Source organism: Furipterus horrens, unplaced genomic scaffold (genome assembly GCF_987537825.1).
Source record: "Furipterus horrens unplaced genomic scaffold, mFurHor1.1.pri manual_scaffold_3, whole genome shotgun sequence".
Taxonomy (NCBI): domain Eukaryota; kingdom Metazoa; phylum Chordata; class Mammalia; order Chiroptera; family Furipteridae; genus Furipterus; species Furipterus horrens.
In genome coordinates, this window is record NW_028327173.1 from 170277396 (window position 1) to 170292361 (window position 14966).

At 34.9% G+C, this 14966-nt stretch overlaps 1 protein-coding gene across 1 annotated transcript in view; it reads left to right on the top strand.

The window, feature by feature from the left end:
- PIAS1 (protein inhibitor of activated STAT 1) overlaps positions 1–14966 on the top strand; it is a 104460-nt gene that overhangs the window by 49121 nt on the left and 40373 nt on the right. The window lies entirely within an intron of this gene.

Below are 14966 nucleotides of genomic sequence, written 5' to 3' on the forward strand. Positions count from 1 at the left end.
AATGAAGTAGAAAAATGCGATTTGAAAATAGCATAACAGTGAAATTTCTAATTAATGGCATGAATTGAATATAAATTGTTTGGGAGTACCTAATAAAGCATTAAAAACTTAAGATTCCTACCTTGTAACTTATCAGAATAATAAATTATTTAAAGATTTAACTGCTTAAAATTAAACTAAATATCAGGAAATATGGGTTATATTTAAAAAGTGCCTAAATAATGCATTAAAATGCATAAATAATATTTAAGTATGGAAGGAAAGAAAGGAAGCAAGACAATTGCATTGTGAGGACTAAAAAAAAAAACCCACTACATTATATTAAATGGCAAAATAAATAAACAAGGGGAAAATATTTAGTATACACGACCATATTACATATCTTTAATATATGAAAAGCTATAAAAAGTATTTTGTGTATAAGAGTGCTTAATCCCACCCAGCCATCAAATAGTGTTACCTTAGTTTATATATTGTCTCACTTGGCTAGATGACTTCCACAACATATTCTCACACGGCATACCATTCTCTGTTGACTTTGCTTCTTATTTCTTCTGCACTGAGAAAATGAAACCAATCAAAAGTTAACTTCTGAAAGTTCCCACTGTCATAAGTACCTATACCCAACTACCTACATCTCTGACATATGCTATATACATTTTCTCCTGTGACCTTGGATGAATTCTTTGGTCTCTGGGGTAAGACCAATTCTTGCACTTCTGCATTAGATCCCATTTGCGTGCTTATTCACGGATATTGCTTAGTAATTCTTCCCTGTCTCTTCTGTATCACCGATTATTTGCCTATTTACTAGATAATTTCCATTAATATACAACTTTATGCTGACTTTTCTCATTTTAAAAACATTACATTTGTCTTCATTTCCCTCCAGCTATACCTCCATTTTCTTTTCCTTTACCACAAACTTCCTTGCCAGGGATGTGTTGAATTACTGTTTTCATGAACCCTTTCTGAGTAGGTTTCCATCTACCCTGTGCCAAAGAAACTGTTACTTAGGTCATCAAGTTCATTAAAAGTAGTAATCAGCCCTGGCTGGTGTGGCTCAGTGGATCACAGTTTGGTTCCCAGTCAGGGCACATGCCTGGGTTGCGGGCCAGATCCCCAGTTGGGGGTGTGTGAGAGGCAACCAATCCATGTAGCTCTAGCACATCTGTTTCTCTCCTTCTCTTTTTCCCTCCCTTCCCCTCTCTAAAAATAAATAAATAAATCTTTTTTAAGAAGTAGTAATCATTTCTCAGTTTTGAAGTATCAAAAGAAAAGATGACTAATACAGCAGATAGAGGGATTCACGACGACGTAAAGCCAATAAGGGTATGAAAAGTAGTCAACTTATAAAGTAGTCAAAGAAATGTAAATTTAAGACAATGAAATGTTTTTTATTTACTGTCCAGTGTTGGCAAGGAAATCTAGAACTCTTACATACCACTTATGCAAGTGAACAACGTTTCTGGAAACAATTTGGCAGCTTGTACAAAAGCTTTAATGTGTATGTCTTTTGACCCACCCATTCCTTTTCTAAGAGGATGTCCTAAGGAAATAAAAATTATAGAAAAACACACACACACACATCCAGGGAGGGAGGAAAGGCACTGGTTCTGGAAGGAAAAGTTGGAAATAACCTCAATGTCCAACAGTAGGAGATGGGTTAAATTATAGCACATCTTTATAATGGAATACCATATAGCCCCTTAAAATGGTGATGAAGATAAGCTATTGACATGGGAAGATTTTTTTAGTATACATTTTTAAGTGACAAGATACTCAGTGCAATTTTGTGGACAACTATGTATGTATTACTTAGATGTATGTATGTATAGGGAAGTACCTGGAAGAATATCAAAATGCTTCTTAGCTGCTATCTTCAAGTAGTGCAATTTTAGATTTCGTCCCCCTGACTTGGAATGGTTGTATATTACCAACAAGAACAAAAACAAGAAAATGAAAAGACATTTTTGCAAAAGAGGGAAAACTAACTTCCCAATTGTAGTTTGCTTCCTTTTTCTATTTTTTGCATTTAACATTGTTCATCAGACTTGATTCATAGCTGACTGGCCTAGTTTGACCGAGTCCTGTTTCTTAACCCCACTGGACTTAAAGTAGCCTGGAAGCCTGCCAGCTGTGAGAGAATAGATGGGCCAGATAAAATATTTACCATAGTTTTAGTTTTTAAGTTGCCAAAAAGTCTATATAGGGTCATTTGATTAAATCTATCAAGGGACCAGCTACTAACCCAGTAAACTGAGCCATAATATAAAGACAAATAGGACAGGTAAAGTTAAACTCCAGTGGAGAAAATGATGAAGAAAGCATAGACAAGTTTACTGAAAATGAGTTTATTAATGTAAATGAATGATGCAATTAAAGTGTGATAAAATGAAATCAAAAGGTTATTATAGACCTACAGTCCAATAGTATTGGATGTGACAATTGTTTCCTGTTTCTTAGTATTGGTAATTTTTGTTTTTTTTTTTAATGGAAAAATGTATGTGTAACTTTTGTTGTACCCCCAAAACTATCCAGGGTTTATTGTAAAATACTGGACACCATGAAAATTCTCAAAATCTAACAATAGAACATTCCAACTTTATGTTTTAATGTGTGTGATATTATGGTGGGTTTTTAATGTGAAGAATTTTAAAAGTAGTTAAAAAAGAAATCAGTTTTTGCTGCCTCTTAATTGACCTTTTAATGCATATATAGAAATGTACTTATGCTGTACATACTAAGTTTATATCTTGCCATTTTCCCTTTAATACTTTTATGACATAGGTCATGTCATTAATATTGTTTGCTTTAAAAACTTGCCATTTTTTAAAGGTAAAGTAGTTAAAACAGGGTAAATTTGTTGGTAATTCAGTATGTGCCCTTTATTGGAGGAAACATATTTTCTGCAACCTTCTTTTTTTTTTTCTTTTTTTTTAGAGAGGGAGAGAGATTTGTTGTTCCACTTATTTATGTGTCCATTGGTTGCTTCTTGTATGTGCCCTGAACTTCGGGTCCAACTGAGCTACCCTGCCAGGGTGCAAACTTCTGTTTTAATTGTTGGTAGCAGTCTGATTGATGAAACTATTATTCTAGCTATGTTTTTAAAAATTATATAGTTTTTCAGGTTTTTGTTTGTGTGAATAAACCAGAGAGATAATTAAAGATTTTAAGGCTGACGTTTGTAGATAGGTACTTCAGTTTCACTTTCCCCAAGACAGCAAGAAATATTCTATAACAGAAAGATGGCTATTTTTAGCTTTTCTTTCTGCTGGTGAGGTGGAATAGTGAATATTTTTAGAGCAGTTGAAAGTACAGCCACTTATATTAGCTCAGTGTTTCTATCATCAGAATCTCAATAACCTTGTTTATTTTATGTATCTAGGTTTTACTGTCCAGTGTTTTGAATTTATGTAAATTGCAACATGATTCCTCTTTCTCTTTTTTAATCTAATTTATCTCTCTGTGGAACAATATGTAAAAAAAGGAAATTTCAAAAAACTTAACTTTCTCTGCATATTTTACGTATTTTTAATTATAATTATGTCCTAGATATTGTGGGAAATGTTTTTCTTTCTTACAAATGAAACGTTAGTAATTAATATTTTTGAGGGCATAGTTGTTGAAAATCTAACACTAACACAGTAAGCCCTTAATATTAACAAGAGAACATTTTTAAGTAAGTGTGACCTTTGTATGTATTCTTAATTATGAACACCATTAAAACATTTCCTCTTTGCTCTAAATTAGAACATAGAATAAGTGAAAATCTGATGACTTCTGTTTTTACCCTCAATGAGAGCTACTGACAAGTATATAAAATTCAGGTCACATTGAGAGGCTGAGGTACACTCATCCTGCATCCTCAAAACAGCCAATATTCAAACTCCTATCTTAGCAAAATTTTAAATTACTATATGCTAAAAGTTTGGAGACTTTCAAGACTGGTTACGGTAATTCAAAATCCGTCGTCGTCGGCAGCCGTCCGTCTCGAGAGAGGATGGTGTAGCTTCTTAAGAGTCTATCTGCACCGCCGAGAATGGTTGTGCAGTCCGACTCGGGAGTGACACGGTATCTGTCTCCTCCCGTGTTGAATCGACATCTTGCGATGACGCTGAAGCTACAGAGCCTGGGCAGGGTGATATGGAGGGTCTGCTGTTGCCCATGCAGTAGACCCCCCCTCTCTTCGCAGCTGAAGGGTCCAAGGGAAAGACGGAGTCAATACAGCTTGGCTTCAGGTGCGCCGCAGGAGTTGCCGGTGTTGACTACAACGTCAAACCGCCTTAGGGACTCCGGCTCCGGATTTTCTGTCGGGGTTTACTCCCTTAGCCTTTCCCCTGAAGAGGTATGCCGCAAGGCAGCGGAGGTTTTTTGGAGTCAGAGTTTTCCTTCTCTGATGTACCCTGACTGGAAGATCGAACCAGCGACACTTAGCTCGCAGGCCGACGCTCAATCCACTGAGCTAAACCAGCCAGGGCTAAAACATGTGCCCTCTCTGAGGCAATTCAAAATAGTATGGTAATAATTCCCAAAGATTTTTGTGTAACTTGGTATTATAGATAGAAAAATAATTAAAGCTCTCATTTAAGTATTAAATAAAATCAAGCAACGACTTAACATGCCATTCACAGCTGATGTCATTGCAGTCTGGCTTTCACTCCTACCATGCCACTAAAACATGTCCTGCTAAGGTCACCCATGACTTATTGGTGATTAAGTCCAGTTCTCAATTCATACCTTAACTGAGCATTTAACACTGTCCACTCTGGCTTTTAAATTCTTTCTCCCCTTGGTATCAGATAAAAAAGCCCTTTCTCCTCGCTTTTCTTTCTGAAATTTAGCTAATTCTTCCTTGATTTGAGCCCTAAAGATTAGTACCAGTTCCCCGTGGTTCTGTTGTTCAACCCTTCTTCTCTGCCCCCCCCCCTTTTTTTTTTGCCAGTTTGCTTTAGTCCCTGTTTTTAAAAACAACTTTATCAGAATAGTCTTGACATACCATAAACTGCCTATATTTAAAGTGTACAATTTAATGCATGTTGACTATGTGACATTATCACAATCACAATAATGTATATGTATATCACTACCCAAAGTTAGTAATCCCTCCCTGCTACCCCGTCCATTCCCACCCAGTCCTAGACTGGATGTACTTTCTGTCACTATAGGTTACTTCATATTTTCTAGAATTTTATATAATGGAATCATGGAGTATATAGTATACTCTTTGGGGGTGGAGGAAGGTCTAGCTTCTTTTACTTAAGATTATATTCCAAGAGTATTTTAGGTATATTAGTGATTTATTTCTTTTTATTGCTGAGTAGTATTTCATTTTATGGATATAACACCATTTACCTATTGATACACATTTGGGTTGTTTCCAGATTTTGGCTGTTGAAAACAAAGCTGCTATGAAAATTTCAGCCCACACCTTTGTATGGTCATATGCTTATTGTTTTTGTTGGGTAAATTACTTAGGAATGGAATGTCATATGATAGGTGCAGGTTTAACTTTTTAAGCAAGTGCTGAACTGCTTTTGACAGTGTTGGGCCATTTTACATTTCTGCCACCAGTGTATGAGCTTTCCAGTTGCTCTTCATCCTTTCCAATACTTAGTATTGTCATTTTTAAAATCCTAGACATTCTAGTAGGTGTCTACTTCATTGTGGTTTTAATTTGCATATTGCACAGACTAAGGATGTGGAACATCTTTTAATGTGCTTTTTTGCCATCCATATATTTATCTTTGGTGAGGTATCTGTTTAGATCTTTTGCCCATTTTAAATTTTGTTATGTTGTTAGCTTTCTTGTTAGTGACTTGTAAGGGTTCTTGATATATTCTGGCTGCAAGTCCTTTAATGGGTATGTGATTTGTGAGTATTTTCTCCCAGTCTGGCTTCTCATTTCCTTCTTTTAACAGTGTCTTTTCAAGAGCATAGGTTCTTAATTTTTATAAAGTTCAATTTATCAATTTAAAAAATGGATTGTGTTTTTGGTATCATATCTTAAGAAATCTTTGCCTAACCCAAGGTCACAAAGATTTTCTTTCATGTGTTCACCTAAAACTATTATAGTTTTAGGTTCTACATTTAGGTCTATATTTTACTAATCTTTTTATTGTGATAAAATATATATAGTAAAAAGAAAACTTTCCATTTTTAAGTGTACAATTCACTGTATTAATTGCATTCACAATGTTGTAAAACCATTGCCACTGTTTCTGAAAAGTTTTACATCACCATGAACAATAACTTCACATCCATTGTGCGATAACTCCTTATTCCTCCTTCCCCCTTTTAGCCCTTCATATATTTTGTGTCTCTATGAATTTGCCTTTTCCAGATATTTCATATAATTGGAATTATATAATATTTGCCCTGTTGTGTCTGTCTTATTTCACTTAGTGTAATTTTTTCAAGGTTTATCCATGTTTCAGCACATATCAAGTTTATTTCTTTTTATGGCTGAGAAATATATTCCATTGAGTGAATATACATTTTGTTTATCCATTGATCTGCTAATGGACACTTAGGTTTCTTCCACCTTTTGGCTATCGTGAATAAAGCTGTTATGAGCATTGACATGCAAGTATCTGTTTGAGTCCCTGCTTTTAACTCTTTGGAGTAGTAATACATAGGAGTGGAATTGCTGGATTTTATGATAATTCTGTGTTCAGCTTTTTGAGGAACTGTCAAATTGTTTTCCACTTCTACACCATTTTAATATTCCCTCCATCAAGGTGTGAGGAGGGGTTACAATTTCTCCATATCCTCACTAACACTTATTTTGTTTTGTTCTTAATTACAGCCATTCTAGTCAGTGTGAGGTGGTATCTGGTTTTGTGTATGTGATATCTGATTTTGATGGGAATTTTTGTAATGACTCATGATTCTGAGCATATTCTCATGTGCTTTTTTATCCTTTTATGTATATTCTTTAGAGAGATAACTATTCAACTTTGCCCATTTTTTAACTGGGTTTTTTTGTTGTTCGGTTATAGGAATTTCTTATCTAGTTATTAAACCCTTATATATATGCTTTCAAATACATTTTACTATTCTGTGAGCTGTCTTTGTGCTCTCATTTTAGTGTCCTTTGATGCACAAATGTTTTCAATTTTAATGAAGCCTTGTTTATTTCTTTTCTTTGCCTGTGTCTTTGGTGTCATATCAAAGAAAGCATTGCAAAACCCAAAGTCGTGAAGATTGTTTCCTTCTCAGGTTTTTAGATTTTAGCTTTTAAATTTAGTTTTTGTTCCATTTTGAGTTAATTTTTATGTATGACATAAGGTAAGGGTCCAACTTCATTCTTTTGTCTGTGGCTATCCATTTTCTCTAGCACCATTTGTTGAAGAGACTTTTTTCCCGGTTGAACAGTGTTAGCATGCCTGCCAAATCAATTGACCGTAGATATGAAGGTTTATTTCTGGGCTTGCTCTTGTATTTTATTGGTCTCTATGCCTATCCTTGTAAATTTTTTGTTGAGAACTGGCTATTTGAGTATTTTACTGTGCTAACTCTGGAAATCAGATTTTCCTTCTACTCAAAAATCTTTCGTTACTTGTTGAGGGCTGCAGCTGTCCATTTGTATAGTGACTTTTTCCACACTACTATTGCAAAGTGTGTTATTTCTTGTTGGGTGTAGTCTGTGAACTTTCTCTTCCATTGTCTCTTCCGTCAACTTGTGACCTGACTGATCTCCAAATGTTTGGATTTAAAAAAACAAAACAAAACACTTAATTTCTTTAAGTCTTTTTTGATATTTGCTATTTGGGAAGCTGCTGAAGACTTTGAGTGTCTTGAAACAAAGGGAAATACCTACTTTGGTTTCTCAGGGAACTGCCAGACCAAACACAGTGAACAACCCCCAAATTTAAGGAGGACTAAGTCCTTACTGTCCATATTGGCACAGCCAGCCTCTCTAGGAACGTGAGCCATAGTCTTCACAGCCACAGTGAGGCTAAGGAATTGGGGATAGTTCCTAAATCACTCACACAGCTCTCTCAACAAATTTCGTCAGGCCCTCCCAGGCTTCTATGTCTGATCGGGTTCCAGGGTTCTAAATTCATTAATTCTGATAGTTTTTCCCAGCTTAATTGTTGTTTTGCAGGAGGGACTTAATTCCTGGAGCTTCCTACTTTGTTCTTTTTCATGATAGCTATCACTTATACTCTATTTTGAGTTAAAAAATTTTGTTCCATCACCAGTCATTGAAAAGACTGTTCACTTGAAATTTATATAATGTTATAAACCAATGTTACCTAAATTTTTTTTTTTTAAACCCATAAAGACCCTGGTTTGTTTATTCATTTATTTTTAGAGAGAGGGGAAAGGAGAAAAATAGGGATAGAAACATCACTGTGTGGTTGCCTCTCACTCACGCCCCCAACTGGGGACCTGACGTGCAACCTAGTCATGTGCCCTGACTGGGAATCGAACCAGCGACACTTGGCTTCACAAGCTGATGCTCAATCCACTGAGCCACAGCAGCCAGGGCCAATGTTACCTAAATTTTAAAAAGTGTTCTTTTTAACTAAATTATCTTTGCATCTTTGTGAAAAAGTCAGTTGTTTGTGTATATATAGATGTATTTCAGGACTGTTCTGTTCCATAGATCTATTTTCTGTCTTGACAGCAACATCATACTGTGTTATTTATTATAGCTTTATTATAAGTCTTGAAATCAACTAGTGCTAGCCCTCCAGCTTCATTCTTTTCCAAAGTAGTTTTGGCTCTTCTAGGTCCTTTGCATATTCACCTAAATTTTAGAAGCATCCTGTCTGTTTGTTTATTAGAAAAAGAAAACTAGGGTTTTGATTGCATTATATTGAATCTGTAGATCAGTTTGGAAACAACTGATAACAACATTGGATCTTCTGATCCACGAATATTGTGTATCTCTTCATTTATATGGGTCCTTAATTTCTCTGAGTGGTTAGAATTTTTCTGTGCACAGATCTTGTACCTCTTTGACAGATTTATTACTAGGTATTTCATTCGGAGAGGATGCTATTCTACATGTGTTGTTTAAATGTCAGTTTCTGATTTCTGTATATCATAATCTTTACCTCGCTAAATTCACTTTTTTTAATAGCTTTTTGTAGATTCTACCAGACATTCTATGTTGGTCATCATATTGTTTGTGGATAGACAGTTTTACTTAGTTTCTAATGGAGATGACTTGTATTTTTTTCTTGCCTTGTTACAGTGGTGAGAATTTCCAGCCCATTCTTGAATAGAAATGATGAGAGTGGGTATCATTGCATTGTTCCTAATTTTTTAGGGAAAGTTTAGTCTTTTACTTTTAAATATAATGCTGGCTGTAAGTTTTTCACATAAATTTTTTTTTTATTGGGTTGAGGAAATTTACTTCTATTTCTGGTTTGCTGAGAGTTTTTTTTAAATCAGGAACAAATATTGAATTATTGTCAAATGCACTTTGTACATTTATTGAAATGACATTACATTATGGTGTTTATTTTTTTAGTTATCTAGTCTAGTGACTTAAATATCGCAACATTTCTGGAATAAAGCTCCCTTGGTTATGATATATTTTTATTTTTATATATAACAGGATTTGATTTGTTGAAGTTTTGTTAAGAATATTTGTGTTTATGCTCATTTCCGTTTATCTCTTTGTTTTACTTTGGTACTGGAGTCATACTGGCTTCATAAAATTAATTTCCTCCTTTTAATTTTTAATTCTTTTGGAAAGAGTTTGTCTACAGTTTATATTCCTTCCTTCCTAAATGTTTGATAGAATTCTTCAGTTTTTAAAAACAGTTTATGTAGAATTGGTATTATTTTCTTCTTAAATATTTGATAGAATTAAGATACCAGGGCCTAGAGTTTTCTTTCAGGGAAGATTTTAACTACAAATTCAATTTCTTTGCTAAACATAGGACTATTCAGGTTATCTATTTTTTTCTTGAGTACACTCGTAATTTTTGTTTTTTAAGAAATTTTTTTTCTGAGTTGTCAAAAGTTTTGCCATATAGGTGTTTATCATGTTTTCTTACATGCTTTTAATATCTGTAGAATTTATAGTGATGTCTCTTCTTCCTGATACTGGTCATTTGTGTCTTCTTTTTCTTATTAGTCTTTCTAAACGTTTACCAATTTTATTGATCTCCAAAAAAGAAATCAGCTTTTGCTGTTACTGACTTTTCTCTATATTTTTTTGGTTGTAGAGTATTTCATTATATTCAGTTGTTTTATAGATGAATATTTGGCATCAGAATACTCTTAATTGGAACTGTATAACTAACTGTATTATAAAAGTGACAAAACCTTGAAATGAATAAATGGACACAGGTACCGTGGGGGACAGACAGGCATGGGGAAACGTGGGAAGCAGACAGGCTTGGTTTAAAATTAGGCTCTGGCCGCCGTGCGGAGCCGCCTCTGGCTGGGCCCTTAGCCGGCAGGTTGTCTCCCAGGCCTGCTCTGAATCCCACCCTCCTGGGGATTTTAAAGATGAAATAGAAATACAAAGTGGCTTTTAAGGAGAAGGTAACCTGCTCTGTTTTTCTCTGTATAGTCTCAAATCCTTGTCAGTAAAATGTGAAGAACAGAACGATTAAGTAAGAGGAAATGTTTTTGACCTTGTGTAAAATACCTGGATGTTTGAACCCTGTATTGATCTGCATTTCCCTTTCACTCCCTACCATTTGGTGAAAGGCTGCGTATTTTCCTTATGTACTTCCGCATATGGAAAGTGGATAAAAACCCTGGCTAATAAAGAAACGAGGGTGACTTTTCACTAGAGAAAACCCCGCCCCTTCCTTCCTCAGATGGAGAGTGTCTGAGTAGTTTCTTCATCCACTCCGAGGAACCCAGAGTCTCTCTCAGGTACTATCCTTGAGGATGGAAAGATTAAAGACATAAAAATGTCAGTTCAGAATAACTCATAGGTATATTGTAATTACATTCAAAATACAACTGGGTTCTAAAAATCACAGCAGAAGGATTCAGAAGTTCATCTAGCTGAATAACTATTTGAGTCGATGTTAAAGTTCTGAAACAAGAAGAACAGATGGAGAGAAACCTAGCTTTGATATATTAAAACATAATGAAGCTATAACAATTAAAAAGTAGAGTGCCAGCACCAGGATAAAAAAGGCCTGGGAAAATAACCCAGAAATAGACCATGTTGGATATAAGAATTTAATATGTGATAAAGGAAGCACACATACCCATAGGGAAGGGAAGGATTATTTAACAAATAATGCGTTAGTATAACTGTATGCAATTTGTAGTATCAGAAGTTAAGATTTTAAGATACCAAATACTAAAATAAGTTCCAGATGCATTAAAATCACATAGAAACAACAGGCCAAAGAATTGAAATTTTTATTGATGAACCTAAGAAGGGGAACAGCTAGAATTTATAAAGACAAGTGATAGATTTGACAACATAAAATATTAACTTTTATATCATCCAAAAATGTAGCCAGAATGAAAAATTATAGCCGACTGGGAAAAATACTTAGAGCAAATTTCCAAAGGTCAGTGTTTTTATGCATCAAACCCTTATGCAAATATAAAAATGGGCATAGAACAAGATTAAACAATTAAATAGGAAATTAAAAACAAGAAAATTCTTAATGCAATTTAAACTACTAAGGAATTACCAGGACCCACCCATTACATTAGCAACAACTCCCATGCAGGCCAGAGTAGGGTGCAGTTAGTAGATGCAAAAGTTGCTAATCTTATATAAAGTGTTACAAGTATTAAAATCATTTGAAAATCACTTTTGTGATGTGTCAAGATTCATAAAAATCTCCATACTTTTTGACCCAGAAATGCCACATCTGGGACTGATCCAAAGACAATAATAAGCATGTCCCCCTTCCAAAAAACAAACCTATAAGCCCAAAAATGTTCACAGAGTTGTTTCAAATAATGGGAAGTTAGAAACAACCTAAATGACTAATCAAAGGAATAATTAAAATTTTCATATAACTTGTACATAGAATACAATATAATTAAAATATGGTAATAGAGATTTTAATTGGGAAATATAATTGTAGTGAAGGTAATTTTTTTAAAAGCAAGTTTTCATATTGTATACAAAATTTGCAATAAAAATGACTGGAAGGAAACATAAAAATGATGAACCGTTATGATGAGGGGTAATGGATAATTCTTTTCTTTTAAAAAAATTTTTTTGTGATCCAGCATAACACTAGGCTGTATTTATTAGATGGATAGCACCTAGGTTAGGGGAGCTAATAGATTACCTTATTAGAAGGACACAAGCTTTGATGATGTGTATATCTGAGTTCCAAATCTGGCTCTACTTACCTACTATGGAGCTTGATAGTTACATAACTACTTGAATCTCAATTTCTAAATCTCGGAAAGGAGCAGATACCTTTTCTTCACGATTGTTGTATGGATTAACAATATTAAATTGTAGTTGTTGATTAAAAAAATACTGTTCTAGTCATATCCTATCTAGAATAATATATTAACTCAGCGTACAAGCAACCATAAATCTCAATGGCAAACAACTAAGGTTTATTTCTCGCTTCTGTTAGAGCTGTGGGTCTGCTGCATGTTCTCTTCACTCTAGAATCGAAGCAGACTGGGAAGAAAGATGGTAAAACCAAAGGATAGCTCTTACAAAGTTCTGCTTGGAAGTTTTTGCTTCCACTCACATTTCATTGGGCAGGGCTAATACCAGTGGCACTGGAGGTAGAAACCTCCCGTGGGGCTGGGCCATTACAGGGGGGCTGCGAATATTTTGAATAATACATGCTGTGACACAGTGTGTCCAGTTCTGGTTGTCACTTTAAGGTGTTAGAACCGGGGATCTGTCTATAGAGGAAAAATATTAGTGTGGTGAGTAATTCTGAAATCTCGCTTGAAACATAGTGGGAAATGTCACTGGGGGTGTGTGTGTGCAAATTAATGCTGTCTAAAATGTTTGAGGAATGGCTGTCACTGGCTATGCTGTTGACATCAGTGGGTGGAAGTTACAGCATTATATATTTTGATTCAATATAAGAGCATAAGGAGGAAAGGGGACAGGAGAGGAAATTGTTGGTTGTTTTAAATACCTTATTTCATTTATATTCTTCAAAGTAACCTAATTAGGGTTTGTGTGTATGTGTGTGTTTATATATTGAAAGAAACAAGCTCAGAGTGGGTAAGTACCTCAGGTCATATGGCAAATATGTGGCAAAACCTGTTTGGAATCTAGGTCTTTGTGATCGTGTGATCTCATGTCTTTCCACTAACTTTGCTGCTGTCTATAGGGCGGCAAGTTTTCTTAAACTGTTCATCATCAGCCATCTTCTGTCTGACAAGGCAGTGGTCACTCTTCCCTATCTCTAAAAGGGTTCAAACAAAGTATGAATGGAAGGATTGGATTGAAATAAGGTATAATTCTAGATCAATGGTCCACAAACTCATTTGATCACATGGACATCTCAGCAAAATAATTTAACATATATATATATGTTATATATATTAAACTATTATACTAATGTATGTTATAAAACACAAAAATAGAAGTATACGGTTTTCATACAAAATTTTAGATATTTTTATAAACTAGATTTTAGATTTTATGTAAAATCTCAACTTCGAGAACTCCTGTTTTACAAGTAAGTTATTTTTCCTGCATTCCTATGCATTGTCTTGTGTACACATTGAGATGCATACCCCCAACATTGGAAGTCATTGTTTTGGATGACTTCTAAGACTTCTTTTTTAGTATGAAGATTCTATCTATGATTCTCTTTGGCCTGAATTTTTCTGAAAGGATGATGATAGCTTAATTCACTTAGAAAAGTTTTTAGATAGTCTGTTATCTAAGATCCAAATTATAAATTCTTCACTGGTGTTCATAGCGGAAATTAAGCCTGAAAACCACATAGTATAAAAAGTTGCTTTTCCAGATAAATAGTAATAACTGAGTGTTATAATATATCTATTAAAGAGGATGTATTGTAAATAGGAGTTATTGTTAGGTTATAAACCTGATTCTATGTATGGTACAAGAAACTGCCTCATTATTTTAGTCATGTCTTCTCTCTAAATCTGCTTGTGCATGTCCAAAACTTATTGTACACATATATTCTAAAACACCTGAAATTTTGCCTAGTGACTAATATGAATATTTGTACTTGGGAAGTTATTTTAGCTTTGTTGTAGAATAGAGCCACAAAGCTAAATTAGGCTAAACCTACTGGGCTAAATTTAGTATTTATAGAGATTTAATCTCTAAGAAACAAAGGAGTTATGCCTGACACACTAAAACTCTGGGCCTTGGTTATCGGCCATTTGCCAGGTTGATACTTCACAACTAAGATAACTTTCTGGTTTGTAACTATTTCTTGGAGATAGTCTTCTTTTTTTTTTTTAAGTAGGTCCCAGGAATCTGTATGTCTTAAAAATATTTACTTGTTTTTATTTTTATATTTTATTTATTTACTTCTGAGAGAGAGGGAGGGAGGAAGAAAGAGAGGGAGGGACACATCAGTGTGTGGTTGCCTCTCATGCCCCCAACTGGGGACCTGGCCCGCAACCCAGGCATGTGCCCTGACTAGTAATTGAACCAGCAACCTTTTGGATTGCAGGCTGGCACTCAGTCTACTGAGCCACACCAGCCAGGGTGGGGGATAGATTCTATAAGAGAAAAACTTTTTCACATCACAGAAAGCAGAAGCACAAATCTATCTTTTAATAAATAGTCCTACTGTATATTGAGATGAAAGAGCAGCAATGCTTTTTCCCATTTTTTCCTTATAGATAAACATTTGTACAGATTTTTCAGCATGTCAGACACACTGCCGTTTCGTGGTAGCTGTGGAGGAAGTGTTGCTTGCAAGTAGGACCAAACCCAGTTTAAACAAGAGTTGGCCAAATTCAGCTACTTTTTCTTCACAGGTTTAGGTGGCCCACAGGCCAGGAGTTCCTTGGTACTGACTTCTAGGGATCTTTTAGTTCTAGAA